The following is a 16966-nucleotide window of genomic DNA, read 5'->3' as shown; positions in this document are numbered from 1 at the left end:
ATCAACTAGCAGATTACGTTGGCCTACTACCACATCACGAACCTAGGAAGACATTCAGGTAAAAACAACACATTTAATAAAACAATGCAACAAGCAAGGTGATCAACCAACCAAAGATGAGATGATGCATGCACGTTCTATCGTTTCTCACCCAAGCAAGTACCAAACATGGTATACGAATACGACTAGTGGCACAAATACGTACTCTCCCTATATATACTAGTCGTTCCTACGATCAAGGATTTTATAGCGCGCTTAACGTGGTTAGTTTCCTGCAGAAGAACACAGAGATAGATATAAATATCCATTTCTGGACCCTTCGTGCCAGCACACACGAACGGCCCCCATGTGTCCTACGCCACACGGGTAACGCATATGCAGTTTCCCACATATTCACACATACATTACCATCCACTATAGAGATGGCACCCAGACGTTCGACGCTGAATGGGCAGCGCTGCATACGTCATAACAACGTATTCACTTCCCGTACACTCGCCTTACGGAACATCCAAGGGTAGACGTGTCCCAAGGGTCACGGTCATGGCCAACCGCATGACAGGTTTACATCTCGTAACATTGCCTTACGAAATGGCCGTGATCACAATCACACGGCATGAAATCCGCACTCCATATCAGGCGGCAGATAGCGACAGGCTCGTTTGAATTGAGCCTTATCACCTCCTCGTATGCTCATCATACGGGACCCGCGCACGTATGAAACACGTGAGCTATTCTAAGGACTACCAGAATGCTTACCTTGCTTACCTCAGCGTAGGTGCGTCGTTACAGAATAGTAGTTGTGCACAAAAGTAAGGTTTAACGAGAAGTAAATGCTGGAAGTGCTGGAATGAATAGATACTTAGATGCCTTCTAACTTATAACACATAATTAGGGCATACGAACTATCTATCCTATTCCTTAGCGCATCTAGCGTCAACTTTTCGAAAAACCCAAAAGTTTTGCAGTTAAGCACTCAAGTAATCACCCCCCAGTGCAATTAGCTCTGATGCCAGCTGTCACAAAACAGTCCAAATAATACCGATCAAGTGCACTAAATAACCATTAAACTTACTCCTCCGATACTGCACTTTACCAGTACTCTCAGACTGCCTGCTTTAACCAGGATCGATTGCACAGGAACTCTCGCCAAAAGACGAGCACAGGTGATTACAAGCAACAAAAGTTTTCAAACTTAACTTACAACCAGAGTTAAACAAAAGTTTCAAAAATTAATTTACAATAAAGTTTTACAAGCCAGGGTTACATTTCGCAAACAGAGTTCACACGCAGCGGAAAGTACCACTAGTTTGAAATAAGCTTCAAAATACAGTACGATAAATAACGTCGATGACCCAAAAGACGAACTTCACATCTTGCCCACTGATGTGAGGTTCACCTGCCTGCACTTCACGGAGAAGACGGAACCCACTCGACTGTCCAACCTGGAGGAAGAGGCTGACCACTCCAGGACGCACTGATTTCCTCGAAGTCTTCCGGAATATAGCCTGCTAAAAAGGGGTACAACCAAACCCTGAGTATTCTAATACTCAGCAAGGCTTACCCGACTATGGGTATACTTAGCCCATTACCTAGACATGCATAGCTCTTTGGCTCTGGGTTATTTTGCTGAAAAGCTATTTACACTGGATCCTTACTTTCAATATTTTAGCTCCAATTGTGTTGATAGCTAGAAACTAGGTTTGCCTAATTCTCTATAGCACACATGGTTAATCATATTATCTTTTTAAGAACATCAACAAAAGTCCAACTTTTCTCTTTCTGTCCATTCAATCCTTACTACGATGCGACGCATTGACCAAGGCTCTCATATCCGCGAGTCACGGCGAATCGATCCGATTTAACCTTGCAAGGTGGACCTAACCAACACGGCACATATATGCCCCGTCGGGCTATACACACCAACCCTTCACATATGCACACCGAATAGGCGAACTGCCCTGCGACCCGGGACTGCTAGCCCCACCGATACCAACGAAGGGTCAGCCATGAGTTTGTATACTAGCTCCACTGGTGAAGACAGTATCAAGTCCGCCTACCGGTGCACATATGGTACTGAGCTTACCGGTTTCGACTACCTCCTACTCCCGGCATGCGGTTAGTACTGTTCAATCCTCAGTCAAAGGGCCAACAACGGAACGGTCCTTAAGCGACACAGGCGGAGGCTTACTTTCCATCCATTCCATATCCATAACCAATTCATCTCCGCCCGGTCTCCAGTTTTCCTTTCTTTTCTCACTGATTCCTTCTTCAGTAACTTTTTCATAAGTAACAAGACCTATATCTCGCGAGTGACAGGAATCCCTCGACTTCTACCAGGTCCCTAATTAGCAAAGCATTTCTAACGGTGCCTGTATACTAGTAGAGGCTCATAGGTACTTAGGGAGAAACATGCATACTATGGTTTCATTCAACTCCTAAAAACTTAATGCACAATACTTAAATAATAACATTGAATACTTGAAAATAAAGGTTATGCTCCGGGGCTTGCCTTGCAGGTCAGCGGGGTTAGTGGTTTCTCCGGGAGCTTGATTAACGACTTCTTCTGGCTGCGGTTCTCCTGCGAAAGGCTCCTGGACCGGCCCGGCAATCAGCTCGTAGATGACGTCGGTTTCAGCGTCTACACGAATAAAATATGCCATACATGAAACTCATGAAAAGGTACAATGAAATGCAACACACACAGTTAAGGGCATAGGCAAGACTGGTAAACAGCATTCCAAAACTATGGTTCAAAGGAAAGGTGCCGTGCTGAAATGAGGTTTCGGTTGCTAATTCCTTTTAGCCTGGAGTGTTTTCCTTCGAAACAACCACTATTAAACTCGCTTAGAGCAGCATGGATTAAAACAGAAACTTGCTTTGATGAGGTTACCCATGCATGAAAATTAAATTAGCTAACATCATTTATTGACGATCGAGAGCATTCATTTTAACCCTAGAAAAGAAATTAAACAGCAACAGATCCACGAACATGCACATAGATTATGCACCTGCAAATTTTTCAGTGGACCACACGTGCAAAGAGTAAGATAACATAAAATTTTCATGATTTATAGACAAACCAAACAACCGATACAAACTAACCTAGCTTAAACGCAAACCCTAAATTTAGTAGGGGTAAAAGTGATATTTCACCTGCACAAGTATTTTTCATCTGAAGATCTTGATTTTAGAAACCTAACAAAATTTGGATTGCATTTTTAGGATTTTTCCTTGATTTATTAAGCGATTACAAAGTTTCAGCCGAAAAATAACAAAGAAATAAATAACCCCACCCCTAATCCTCTGACCCGTGGGCCCACTTGTCATTGGAACAGAGGGAGCAAAAGAGGGGCGCTCCCCTGCTTTGCCTCGCACGCGCGCCAGGGCCGTGGCCACGGCCAGGCTCGGCGGCGGTGCGGCTCCCCGCCCGACGGCGGCGGCCGGCCAGCGGCGCGGCCTGGCCGGGCCGTGGTCAGGGCGGCCCAGCGGAGCGAGGGCGCCCGCGGGGCGGCGCAGGGGCGAGCGCGCAGGCGGCCCGCGGCGGCGCCAAGGCCAGGGGCGATGGCGGCTCGCGGCGGCGCGCGGTGGCCGGGCCGTTCCGGCCATGGCGAAGCAAGGCGCCAGCGGGAGGGGGCGGCGCAACGACGAGGGGTGCTCGGCGACCTCGGGGCGCTCGGCGGCGACGAGCAGGCCCACGCAGGGGTGGCGCGCGGCGTGCGCCGGCGGCGCAACAGGGCTTCCGCGGCAGCGCGGCGGCGCTCCGGCTCCGGCGGTGCGGGATTCAAGCGGGGATAGGGTTGGGAAGGGAGAGGAGAGCGCGGAGAAGCTCACCGGCGACTCGATTTGAGCGGAAGGAGGCCGGAGAGGGGAGTTCGACGGCGAGGGCGAAGTTCGGCGGGCTCGGTGATGGCGAGCAGTGGTCTGAGCGCTTGATTTCGGCCGGTGAAGGGCTCGGTCGCGCTCGTGGGTGGTCGGAGTGGATGGACGGCGAGTCTGCGCAGCTCCGGGCGCGACGAATCGAGGCGGGGTGGCGAGCTTCGGCCGGTGCGACGAACGACGACGGCTCGAGCTCGTCTCTGCGCTACGCGTGAGCTCGAGGAAGGAGAAGACAATGGAAGGGGAAAAGACGGAGACGGCACCGCGACCGGATAAGGACGCGCAGCGCAGCGTGCAAGGATCGTCGACGGCCGACGCGTGGAGGAGGCGCCGACGAGCACAGTTGCCGGTATGGCCGGCGATCTGCACAGTGCCGAGCAGGAGATGCACTGTTTCTTCGTTTGAATGATTTTAACTCGAATTCGACTAGCTGAAACTCCAAATTTCATATGGGAACATGAAATTTGGCCAAAATAAAAGTTGTAGAGGAAAAGAAGATCTACAACTTTCGTTTTGGGCGAAAGTTGATTTGAAGCTCGGATCGGTGACAAAAACGAGATCGAACACGGCTAATTAGATGTTTACTAAGCGAACGCGATTAGCGTTAACGACGAATTTGAGTCCACGATTAGCGAGTTAACTCGTGATTAGCGAGACGATTAACACAGGGGTGTTACATGAACTGAGTACCTCTATCAGACACAATCTTCTCAGGTACCCCATGTAGACACACAATCCTAGATATGTACAACTCTGCTAATTTTGCTCCTGTATAGGTAGTCTTCACTGGAATGAAGTGAGCTACCTTCGTCAACCGAACCACGATAACCCATTTAGAATCATAGCCATCCTTTGTACGTGGTAATCCCACAATGAAATCCATTCCAATTTCTTCCCATTTCCATTCTGGTATTTTCAACGGTTGCAACAAACCGGCTGTCCTCTGGTGTTCAGCCTTGACTCTCTGAACGTCACATATGGTCACATGAGCTGCAACATCACGCTTCATGCCATACCACCAATATCTCTCTTTCAGATCCTGGTACATCTTCGTACTGCCTGGATGAATCGAGTAAGCTGAATCATGGGCTTCCTTTAGAATCTGTTCTCGTAGATGATCTACATCCGGCACACATATCCTCTTTCTGAACCACATAATCCCCTGCTCATCCTCAGTGAAATCAAGTGTCTTGCCTTTCTCCATCAACTCCTTGATCTCCTTGATCTTATCATCCTCAAGCTGACTCTTCCGTATCTCTTGCTCAAGAGTCGGCTCAACTTCTATTGTGATCCCTTCAGTATGGGCTACAAATCCGAGATTGAGTTTCTCAAATTCCCAACACAACTCTTGTAGCATTTGACTGCCCCTAGCCATATTGGCATAGCTCTTGCGACTCAAAGCATCGGCAACCACGTTGGCCTTTCCTGGATGATAATGTATCTCCAGGTCATAATCCTTTATGAGCTCTAACCATCTTCTCTGTCTTAGGTTGAGGTCATTCTGAGTAAAGATGTATTCAAACTCTTGTGATCAGTATATATCTGACATCGGTGTCCCAACAAGTAATGCCTCCATATCTTCAAAGCATGTACCACGGCTGCTAATTCCAGGTCCTGAGTGGGGTAATTCTGCTCATGCTTCCTTAGCTGGCGAGACGCATAAACGATCACATGTCCCTCTTGCATCAACACACAACCTAGTCCTTGTCGAGACGCATCACAGTATATATCAAAGCTCTTGTGAATGTCCGGCATAGTCAACACTGGTGCTGTAGTCAACCATCTCCTCAACTCCTCAAAACTAGCTTGGCACTCATCTGACCATACAAACTCTTTTCCTTTCTCTAGTAGTGAGGTAAGGGGTTTCACTATCTTGGAGAAGCCTTCTATAAACCTTCTGTAGTAGCCTGCGAGTCCCAAGAAACTTTGGATTTCTGACACTATCTGAGGTGGTTCCCACTTCAACACATCTCTGACCTTCCCTGGATCAACAACAATTCCTCCATTGGTGATGACGTGCCCAAGAAACAACACCTCATCTAACCAAAACTCACACTTGCTAAACTTGGCATACAGCTAATTCTCCCTGAGCTTCTGCAGAACAAGCCTCAAATGTTCCTCATGTTCTTCCACATTCTTGGAGTACACCAATATATCATCGATGAATACCACCACGAACTTATCAAGATACTCCATAAACACCTTGTTCATCAGATATATGAAGTAAGCTGGGGCATTGGTCAACCCGAATGACATCACCATATACTCATAAAATCCATATCTTGTGGTGAAGGCAGTCTTGGGAATATCTAATGGCCGTATCCTCAACTGATGATATCCGGATCTCACGTCAATCTTGGAGAATACCTTGGCTCCTCTCAATTGGTCAAACAAATTTTCTATACGAGGCAAAGGATACTTGTTCTTGATAGTGACTTCATTCAATGACTTGTAGTCTACACACATCGTTTGCGTAACATCCTTCTTCTCAACAAAGATCACTGGAGCTCCCCAAGGTGAAGAGCTAGGACGAATGAACTTCTTATCTAATAGTTCTTTTAACTGTGCCTTAAGTTCTTCTAACTCACCAACAGACATTCTATAGGGCCTTTTAGCAATAGGCACAGTACCAGGTAAAAGATCTATGATGAATTCAATGTCGTGTTCAGGTGGCATACCTGGCAAATCATCAGGAAAAACATCTGGATACTCGCACACTACTATGATATCTTCAATAGAGTTCCCTCGTAACTGATTCACTGTACTATCTGTTGCGGTTGGAGGTGTTGCCATGAACTCAAATCTTTCACCTTCTAGGCTAGTGAGGAGCACTGACCTCTTGACACACTGAATCACTGCATCAACCTTGCTCAACCATCCCATTCCAAGAATGATATCGATTCCCCTAGAATCCAGTACTACGAAGTTGCCACGGAATTCTCTACCCATGATCTGGAATCCGACACCAAGACACTGGTACATGGATTTCATGTTTCCCCCGGGCGAACTAACTAGCATGTGTTTTGACATAGAATGCACGGGAATACCATGTTTTGCTACGAACTGAGCAGAAATAAAAGAATGTGATGCTCCAGAATCAAATAAAACTGATGCAGGGGCAGAGTTGACTAAAAACATACCGAATACAACTTCCTGGGCCTCCTGAGCGGTCTTTGCAGCAACATGGTTCTCTCTCCCTTGAACATAATTCTGTTGTCCTCGGTTGACCTGGGGAGTCTAGTTATTGTTCCTCGGCTGCTGCTGCTTCTGCTGGGTAGTCTGTCTCTGCCCACTGTTACTGAATTGGCCTGGCGTACCTTGAGTATTCCTCTTGGGACAAGCGTGGGCAAAGTGTCCAGGTTCACCACACTTGAAGCAAGCGTTGCCTCCAGTAGACGCGGGGTTGTTGTTCCTCGCAGGGGTACCGGCGGGAGTGTTCTGGCGGTTCTGCTGGAGAGTGGTGCGCTGAGCCGACTACTGATTCTGCTGGTACTGCTGAGCTGGGCACTGGTACTGATACTGATTCTGCCCAAAGCTGACATTCTGTCCTCCTAGGCGGTACTGGTTTCCTTGCGGGGTTCCAAAGTGAGGGCGCGAGCTGCTGGACTGGCCTTGTGACTCGAACTTCCGCTTCTACTTGCCCATCTCCTTGCGAGCATTCTCTACTGAGATGGCATTGTCCACCAGTTTCTGGAAGCTATCAAAGGTATGCACCAGCAACTGATACTTGATGAGTGCATTCAACCCTAGCCTGAAGTGGTCCTACTTCTGCCCATCTGTGGCCACGTCTGCGGGGGCATATCGGGACAGCTGAATGAACTTGTCCCGATACTCACTCACGGACATTCCCCCTTGTTTCAGAGCTAGGAATTCCTGCCTCCTTAGCTTCATCAAACCCTCTGAACTTTTGCCAGGTGATGGTGTTTTGATCAGCATGGGCGGCGGTGTAAGCATCCCACCAGTCTGCAGCAGTTCCTTCCAATCTACCTGAGTGTAGCAGACCTGCCCAAATTAAATCGGCTTAAGTGCGCTAACTATCATCTTAATGAATAATCAAGTTCCCATGCACTTAAAACGGTATAATCCGACAGGCCATCGGGTAATTCCCAATTAAACTACTGTACTCTAGGATCACATTTGCACTAGAAGACTCGCACGAAGACGAGCACAGGTGATACAAGCATACAGAGATTTTCAAATTAATTTACAACACGAGTTTTACATAAAGGTTTGAAAACAAACTATAGAGTTCAAACGCAGCAAAAATTTAAAATAGAGTTCGAAATACAATACGATAACTACCAACGACGATAAAAGTGGGCTCCACATCCTGCCCACCGATGTGATGCCAACCTGCCCGTGCTTCGCGGGGAAGACGGGACCCACTCGACGGTCCACCCAGGAGGAAGTGGTTGTCCAATCCAGGAAGCACAGACTTCCTCGAAGTCAGCGGGGACACAACCTGCTCAGATGGGTTACAGCAACAACCCTGAGTATACTAATACTTAGCAAGGCTTACCCGACTCTGGGTATACTTAGCCCATTTCCTAGACATGCAAAGCTTTTTAGCTCTAGAGTTCTTTTGCTGAAAGGCTGCTAGTGGTGAATCCTTACTTGCAATATTTTATCTCCATTTAGTATATCGAGTATTAACTAAATTCGCTTAAGCATCTAGAGCACACATGGTGGATCAGATTATCCTTCAGTAACATACAAACCAAACATTTCCATTCCGTTCTCATTCCACATCTTTACTACGATGTGACACAGAGACCAAGGCTCTCATATCCGCGAGTCACGTCAAATCGATCCGATTTGACCTTGCAAGGTGGACCTAACCAACACGACACATGTAAGCCCCGTCGGGCCACGCACGTCAACTGTTCCCATCATCACCCCGACGTCTGAATCACACCTGCCAAAACCCGGGTGATGGGTCCCTCATAGCGAACTCCCAGAGAACCCGAAGGCGACATACCATCCAACACCCGCCATCATTCCACTCCCAGAGTAGTGGGTCGCGATTCAAGGTATCATTGCAAATCAGGTAATTAGCTTACCGGTTTCGACTACCTTCTACTTCCGGCATGTGGTTAGTACTGTTCAATCCTCGATCAACAATGCCAACAACGGTACGGTCTTCAAACGACATAGGCGGAGGCTACTTTCCATCCATTTCATATCCGAAACTAACTCATCTCCGCCCGGTCTCCATTTCTCTTTCCTTATTGATTCATTTCCAAGCCACTTGCTATCAGAAACAAGATCTTAAATCTCGCGAGTGACGGGAATCACTCGACTTCTACTGAGATCCTACTTAGCAAAGCATTTCTAACGACATCTAAAAACTAGCATAGACTCACAGGTACCTAGGGAGAATATGCATACTAGGGTTCCATACAACTCCTAGAACGTAAATGCACAAATTACTTAAATAAACATTGAATACTTAAATTAGGGTCATGCTCCGGGGCTTACCTTGCAGGTCAGCGGGGTTAGCAACTTCTTCGGAAGCGTGCTCAACTGCGTCCTCCTGCTGCTCTTCTGCTTGCGGCTTCTGGACTGGCTCAGCAACCAGCTCATAGACAGCTTCGTTCGCGGCATCTACACGTATGAAAAAGAATGACATGCAACAGTTAGAACACAGTGCGATGCATGAGTGCTCATGATGCGATGCATTTTAAAGCAATGCAATTAAAAGAACAGATAAAACTGACAGGCATCGACTGAGCAGCCACCACAAAGAAAGTAACAACTGAACGATTTGAGTGCTTAGGTGTGGTTCAGAATTTCAACTTGTTTTAGCCTGAAGTGTTTCCTCCAAACAACAGCTACTAAACTTGCTTCGGAGGATTAAACACAACCCTAGAGCAACATGGATTAAATTATGGACCTAAACTTTAACATCAAGCAAACCTAGGCAAGGTACCTAAAAGCAAGCATCAACCTGGTACTACAAGTTTAAAATGACTTAAACAGGAGCTCACATGCATGATGGAATTAACTAGCAACAATTATAAGAGAAAGAGCATAGCTAGGAGCAAATTAAAAACAAGGACCTAACTTGCAGATATGATCTAGCACAAAAATTTACCAAAAATAACATGATATAGCTAATGCATGTCACACAAAATTGTACCAGAATGAAAATACATTGATATCACAAGCAACAAAATTTATTAACATTTATTGCAAGAAGAAAGCATTTATTTTGCCCCTAGCCACAATAAATCGAGCATAAAATGATTTGCAACATACACAAAGCTTCTACACATGGAAATTTTTCAGTGAACTACACTTGCAAAGATTAAGCTACTGCATAAATTTCATAATTTTTAGAGCACCAAAACAGCAGGAATAAATTAAACAAGCTTAAGCACATACTAAAATTTAGCATGGTGTAAAATTAGCATTTCATAAGCATGAGTATTTTTCCTCTAAAGATCTTGATTTAATCAACCTAACAAATTTTAGTTTGCATTTTTAGCATTTTTCTACAATTTGTTATGCATTTTGTAAAATCTCAGCCGAATTAAAGCTTTTTGAAAAAACCCTAAACCCTAAACCGGCTGACAGCTGGGCCCCACATGCCAGTGGAAGGCCTAGCCCAGCCCAACCCCGCGCTCAGCTCGCGCCGTGGCCATGGCCGTGGCCACGGGCGGCACGGCGGGCGGCGTTCCCCGGCGGTGGCGGCTAGCCGGCGGCGCGGTGGGGCAGCCCCGCGGCCAGGGAGGCCTGCCGGCCCCAGGACGTGTGGCAGCGGCCCGCGAGCTGGCGCAGGACGGCCCCGCGGCGGGCGAGCGGCGGAAGCAGAGCACCCGCAGTGGCGCCCCGGCAAGGGCGATGCCGGAAATAGAGGGGAAAAGGGTCGGGGAGCATGAGGGAAGTGCGGGGAAGCTCACCATGCTTTCGATTTGGGCGGAGGGAGGCTGGAGAGGGGTCATCGGCGTGAGGGGGTGGAGCTTCGGGCGGCCGACGATTGGAGAGCCGATTCGGCCGGGGAACGGCTCGAACGAGCTCGGGAAGGTGCGGCGTGGGTGCGGGGCTAGGCCAGGAGGGTTGGGGCACGCGGAATTGAGCTGGGGCGGCGAGGGTTGGCCGGAATCGCACCAGCGGCAGCTCTGCTCGGCTCGGCGTGATGCGAGCGCGAGGAAGAAGATGAAGGGGAGGGGGAAAATGGAGTTGTGCCCCGGGAGGATAAGGACGAGCTCGCACAGAGGTCGGGGCGCGATGGCTGACGCATGGAGGAGCTCGCCGACGGCCACAGTTGCCGGCATGGGCGTCGGGCGAGCACAGTAACACACAGGAGAAGAATAGTGCCCGCATTTGAAAAGTTTTGACCCGATTTTGACCATCCAGAACTCAATTTTTCATATGGGAACATGAAATTTGGCCAAAACAAAAGTCGTAGAGGAAGAGAAGATCTACAACTTTTGTTTTGGACGAAACTCAATTTGAGACTTGGATCACGGAGAAAAACGCGGTCGAACACAGCTAAAGTTGAGTATACTATGCAACTTGATTAGTGCTAACGACGAGCTTAAGTCCATGATTAGCGGGTTAAGCACATGATTAGCATCGCGATTAACACTGGGGTGTTACACTGAAGCATGATGTACTTTCTCCCTGTCGGTACACTGAACTATGTTCAGCATCTTCTCAATGGTCTTGAGCCAGTCATCAGCGTGGAGAGGATCTGGTGAATGGGAGAAAGTAGGAGGCTTGTGACTCATGAAATCATGGTAGCGGTCCCTCTGTGGCGGCTATGGTACTAGAGCTTGGTTTGCTTGAGCTTGTAGATTGGCCATGGCGTTGGCCATCTGAGTCAACAGCTGTGTCTGCGCAGCGTAGAACTGCTCCATCCCTGCTGGTGCTCCATTGTTCTGGTTGTTGCCTCCTCCACTCATGTTGTTGGGTTGGGGGTTGTTGCCTCTTCCTTGACGTCTCACTAGTGGCTGATCGACTCCTGACCCAGACCTGGTGTTCACCATCTGACCGGTTAGACAAGTGAGACTCATCAACAATTCATGGTAAACAAATATAGGTGCAAGGATGAGATAGAGACAAATAAATAAAATAGATAACCCCAAGCTTTACTAACTAGCTAACTTTATTAAAACTTGATGCAATTATGGTCATCACCCCATAATTCCATCGCAATCATTACAAAGAGGCAACTCACAAATGTTCCACAAAACCAAACATAAAAGCACACTGATAAAACTAACACACTTAGGCAAACGTTCACGAACTAACGATTACAAAAAGGCCGCTTAACAAGACTAATCCTAAAACTCTTAAGCCTAGCATCTAGTAGAAGTGGTTCTGGTAGCCACGGTCGCCGAAACAGAGCCTCTTGCGCGGGGGTGACAAGGCGTTTAGTGGAGGCTCGTCCTCTGGAACAGGTGGGGGTGCCTCCCCTGCAAGCTGGGCCTCAAGCTGGCGGGTCCTGTGGTGAGCTTCTCTCAGCCCATCTTGTGTGTCGTCCAGCTGGTTGGTGGTGTTCTCCAGATCCGTGTTGACTCCGGCGAGGGCCCGCACAGTGACATTGACGCGGCTCTCCCCGTCTCCTCCAAGCGTCAACTCTGTATCCTCCGTCCCACGAGCACAGCGAGGAAGATGCTGATAGTTTGTATCCTCCAAGTCCCAGCGGTTGGCATGGCAGAGGGACCAGAGAGCCCTCCTGGCGGCACTGCTGACTGCGGCACGGTAGGTCGCCATGGGTGTGGAGGAGTCGTGCGCTGAGAAGGTCCTCTTGGCTCGAGGCCCATTATCCACCCTGATGTGGAACCGAGTGACATAGTAGTCCCCGAGTGCGGGGTCTTCAAAGTGCCATGTCTGGTACATGGGAGCCACAGTGTTGTTGAGCTCGTCAAGCACGTCCCGGAGCAGCAGGGGGAAGTGACCCTCCTCGTTAAACGAGGTGTAGACATAGTACGGTGCCCTTTGCGCTGGTGGGCCGTCATCCTGGTCGTCTTCCTCATCATCCTCGTCTTCTGGGTCCTTAGGGTCCTCTGGGTCTTTCGGGTCCCCTCCAGCTGGTGCAGGTGCTGGAGCTACTGGAGCAGGAGGTGTAGGTGGTGGTGCTGGGTCTTCATCATCTGATATCTCCAGATGCTCCTCTTCTGCATCGGAGTCTTCCCACATGCCTCCACCGTAGTAGCCGTCGTACTAGAGGTCATCGTTGTCATCATCTCGTCCTTCTCCAGTGACGGCAGGCGCTGGAACTTGAGCTGCGAAATAGGCCAGTGGCGGGGCTAGATCTTCGTGCGCTGGTGTTTGCGACAGTGGTGATGTTTGCATATTCCCATCTGCATCGACTTCCCTGATGTGGCCTTCTTGGTCCTCTGCGAAGAAGTAATCCATCAAGGGTACTTCATCAACCTCCTCCACCGGCTGAGCTGGAACAGGTGCAGACATTGGGGCGGGTACTGGCTCAGCAGGTGCAGGAACGTTATGACGAGCAAAGATACGACCTCCGGTGCTCTTGCGGGCAGTCTGTTTGGTTTTGGCCATCTGAAGCATAGGATAGAAAGATTTTGTTTCGAACATACATACTTGAAAGAAAGACAAGTATGCGATCAAGGATGAGATAAAAGCTATCAATAAGGATTAAGCAATTAAGCATGAAAGAGCATGGTATCTATGCAAGATAGACCTTAATTTTCGACCATTTCTATCTAGGCTAACATCCTACAATCAACACTGCTCTGATACCACTTCTGTCATACCTGGTTTATGAAGACAAACCGAATGCATCTCATATGTGCACCAGGATCAGTTTACACACACATGATTGACTATAAAGCGATTCATCACAAGTGTAAAGCGATAAGAGAGTATTAAAGATTTTATTACAAAACCGAATGTCTTAAGCGAATAAATAAATATCTATAGAGTAGCAGCGAAATCTTCTTCAACACAGGCAGATGACTGGGAGACATACGCTTAGAAATCCTCGAAGTCTTATGAATACTCCGGACAATTATTGTTGTCTGAGCAGCAATTATGCAAGGGTGAGTACACTTATGGTTGGTACTCAACAAGTGGTAGGGAAACATCTATAATATACATGCAAGGCTAATTCAAGGAATAGCTAACACGGTTTAACTGCACTTAGCACTTTTAATTGATCATGTTTTATTAGCAAGCATTAACTAGATATAAGTATATACCATTAAACCCACAAGATAAGCATAAATAAGGATAAACAACATAACCAAAAGTAAAAGCATCGATTTAGATCAACTTCAAGTTCAATTATCATGTGAGGGTCCAAGCCACTCGTGACCGTGAGCACGGCTGATATATCAGTTTTACACTCTGCAGAGGTTGTACACTTTCACCACAATTCGCGTAAAAGTTCAAAGAACTTTAAACCCAACCATGCAAGTGCGGGCCAAGCACCATATCACACTTCCTTAGGTATAACTGCATAGGGACGCTATGAGGTCTTTACAAATATTCCCTAATCGATGACAATCCGCTAAGGTTCAAGTCAAAGTGGTCATAACACTGTCCTAATGAAGTGGTACCTTGCCAAAGGACCATTAAATAATACCAATTGCCCCAAGAGGACCGAGCTATACCCCATCGCTGCATCCCCTCTAGCCCTTTTGGTAAGACTGTTATAAGCTAGAGTCCCTAATTAATTAGCCAAAATCAGAGCCATGTGATATTGTGGTTGCACTGTTTTTTTGGGTGGTTCTCCATGTTCCAATTAATACATAATACTCTTCATTAACAACATTAAGCCATCATGAACATGAAGTAAAACAAGTATAGCATTTGTATCATCATTAACCAACCATAACCAAAGTATAGCAACTAGAATAGCTACCCAACATGAAATTAAATCCAAGTTGATCAAGGAAAATGGTAAACAACACTAGGCATATGCTTAATTCGGTTCCCATCATATTATAGACACATGCATGTACATAAAAGTAAACGTGATTTGTTTGGTGTTTTCAAGGGACAAAAGCATGATCAAGGGTCCACTTGCCTTCCTCAAACTGCTGCTGGTCCGGTCCTCCGAAGTCTTGATCTTGCTGCTGCTCGAACGGCTGATTGTCTATCGCACCAAACACGCACATACAAGAAAACAAGTGCAAAAGATAAGAAATAGTACACCAAACAACAAGAACAGTACAAAACGAGGTTACTAAACTAATTACACGTTGCAACGATCGCGTGAGCGCAAAGATCATTGAAAACAGATGTAAAACGAGGAAGTTATGGCTAAAACAAGTTTTAAGGACTAAAACATAATTAAACCTTATACTCAGGGGTTAAAACATAAAAGAAAGGGCTATTTTGTAAAATCTATTCAACTGCAGAGAACGGCGGGTGCTAATATAGAAAAGCCGAGAGGTTTATTTGCAAAACTAACACAGTTGACCGTTCTTGGACTGGGTTGACTCGGATTGGATCTAATCCGAGCCGTTAGATCGAGCAACTCCAACAATGGCGGCGGCGGAAGGCTAGGGGTCTTGCGAGGGCGAAGGCGGCGGCTTTGGGTTGGGGCTTCAGGGGTACGGGGCGGCGCCTTTTATAAGCTGGGGCCGATGCCCTTGGCGTGCGGGCCAAGAAGGAAGGCGGAGGCGCAGGGTCGGGCGGCACTCGAACTCTGCTTGAGTCCGGGCTGCGCATGGGAAGGGGATGACCCCAACTGGTGGGCCCCACCTATCGGCGGTAGAAGAAAAGGAAAGGGGCGCCGGGCCGGATTGGGCTGGGAGGCGGGAAACGGGCCGGCGAGAAGGTTTTTCTGGGCCACAGGAAAGAAAAGGGAGAGGGAGAAGGGATGGGCCTGCTGGGCTGAAAGGGGTTAGGGAAAAAGAAAAGGGTTTGCTATTTTCGAAAAGATTCGAACACTTTCAATTTAAATTCAAACTCCAAGATTCTAATTTAAATTGGACAACAAGCACTTAAAAGATGCAACCCAGCATGAAGTGCACAAACCTATTTTCCTTATATTTATTTTATGGCTAAATAACTTATTTAATTCTCGATAAATGCTCTAAACTCAAGAGAAATTAATTAAAACCTTATCGAACCTACAACAAAACTAAGTAATTTTATTTAGGTTCCTAATTTGAAATTACGGGTGTTACAAGTGTGCAGCCTCGTAACAGCCGTCACCTTCGGTAGCCCATGCAATTGAACCACATTGATTTGTATCGGTCCCACATGAATACAAATGGGCAACGACTACCTATATAATTGGTTTTTCGGTTAAACGGCGACGAAACGAATGGACGTTGCATGCCTTCATTCAAAAATCTCACAACGTGGCATAAGGTCCAACGCAGGATTTAAACGTTGGCGCAAGGCTCCAGTTGTAAGATCAAGGACACCGACTTGAGGGGGGGTGAATAGGCGGTTTTAAACTAAAAACACAAACACTAGAGAAATTTAATTAGAACCACAAGATGGATCCTATGTCTAGTAAAAACTATCACTAGTGAGGTTTGCAACCTAGGGTGACAAGAGGCAATTCAAGCTCTAGGAAAGTAAAGTGCTCAAAGTAAATTGCAAGAATTGAAATGAGCAAAGAAATAACCGAGCTTGACACAAGAACTTTTTGCCGTGGTATCGATGACTTGTCGGTCAACCCTAATCCACGTTGAGGTGGATTAAAAGAATCAACCGCTCCTCTATCAAGACTCCCCTTGATCTTGAGCTGGCTTGAATCAATGAATCTCTCCAAATCTTGATTTCACTAGAGTTGCTCTTCACCACTCCGGCGAGGTGAGCACAAGAACCACTCACAACCAATTTCGGGGCTTCTCAACAATCGTCTTAGAGAGCTCCACGAAATCACCTTCTCTAAGCCGTCTAAGGAGCGGCAACTCCCAAGAGTAACAAGTCGAGGACGCTTGCTTGAAGATTCACTAGTGCCACAAAGCTCAAACAATGGATGCAATGCACTAGGTGGCTCTCAATCTCACAAAGAATGCAATCCCAAAGCAAGGTGAGTGAAAGAGAGTGAGGAGCTCAAGAGTGTTTCACAGGTGTTTCCAATGGCCAAGAGAGACAACCCACGTCATGCCATCCCATATATATACCCCCTCACTCGAAATCCAAC

At 47.2% G+C, this 16966-nt stretch overlaps 1 long non-coding RNA gene across 1 annotated transcript; it reads right to left on the bottom strand.

Annotated features, from left to right (window-relative positions):
* Positions 1 to 1170: 1170 nt before the first annotated feature.
* Positions 1171 to 9394, bottom strand: LOC120707371. Its single transcript, XR_005688968.1, has 2 exons — positions 9358 to 9394; positions 1171 to 2641 (listed from the first exon to the last, which is right to left on the bottom strand). It is a non-coding gene; the product is annotated as an uncharacterized LOC120707371 (long non-coding RNA).
* Positions 9395 to 16966: the final 7572 nt, after the last annotated feature.

Source organism: Panicum virgatum, chromosome 5K (genome assembly GCF_016808335.1).
Source record: "Panicum virgatum strain AP13 chromosome 5K, P.virgatum_v5, whole genome shotgun sequence".
Lineage (NCBI taxonomy): Eukaryota > Viridiplantae > Streptophyta > Magnoliopsida > Poales > Poaceae > Panicum > Panicum virgatum.
This window is presented reverse-complemented; position numbering and strand designations above follow the sequence as displayed.